Below are 1141 nucleotides of genomic sequence, written 5' to 3' on the forward strand. Positions count from 1 at the left end.
GATTCCCTACTATATCAATTCACAAGTAACCAAATTATCACTGAAAGAAGGCTGGCAGAACCAGATCACGTATGAATTTTTTCATAAAGTGTAAAAAGAAAGTAAGATATTGTCATTTTTAAAATTGCTTTTCACACTAATGGCAGATTGAAAGGTTTGAAAACCAGATTTTGGGTCTTAGTTTTGCCACTGATTGATTAAGATGTCTTGAAAGAGTAAGTTTATCTCTCTGTCCTTATTTCCTCACATGTAATACAGAAATACTTGGTGGTAACATGACAGTAGTTCAGACACCAAGCAATACAAAACATATATAGTAAATTTCATAGAAGGTATTTTACAGTTCTAACTAAATTTGTTCTCTAGAGAACTGATTTTTAAGAATGTTTGGTCTTAAAATATACAGTTGGCCATAGATGCCCTATCCTTTAAAAACTTTTAAATTATTATTTATTATCATTATTTACATAATCCATGCATTTTATTATTATTATTAATATTATGATATTATTTATACATACAACTGCTATATGTCATTTAGATTGTAAAGAAACTTTACCCAGCATGAGATACATCTCAGGCCAGCCTAGTTGAGAATACTCCACACATTATCATCAACAGGTGATAAACCATATCTGAGTCCCACAAATGTCTTACCACTCTATTATTTTCCCCAAATATCCTTTTCTACACTCTTCCCTATCCCACTCTCTTTACACTGTTCTCAGTGTCCATAAAAATGTTCAATGCTTTTATGTCCTCCAATCTTTCATTCTCTACCATAGAGTGCAGACAGTATGTGTTAAGTGGAGACATACAATGTCTCTGTTTCATAGCCTTACTTGCTTCACTCAGCAATAAATCTCCCATTTTATTCCACTTTCTATCCAATGCCAGGGACTTGTTTATGGTTGAATACTATTTTATGGAGTATATGTGTCACAGTTTTTCAACCCATTCATATGTTTGTGGACATTTGGATTGGTTCCATGTCTAAGCAATTGTGAATAATGTCGCAATAAACATAGATGTGCAAGCGCTTTTCTGAGTGAGCATTCTCCTGTCCTTTGGGTATATACCTGGTCGAAGTCATACAGTCAACACAGGCAGAACATGGGGAGCTGCCTCTCATGTCTAATCA

The sequence above is a fragment of the Tupaia chinensis genome, unplaced genomic scaffold (assembly GCF_000334495.1).
Source record: "Tupaia chinensis unplaced genomic scaffold, TupChi_1.0 Scaffold140684_1, whole genome shotgun sequence".
Taxonomy (NCBI): Eukaryota; Metazoa; Chordata; class Mammalia; order Scandentia; family Tupaiidae; genus Tupaia; species Tupaia belangeri.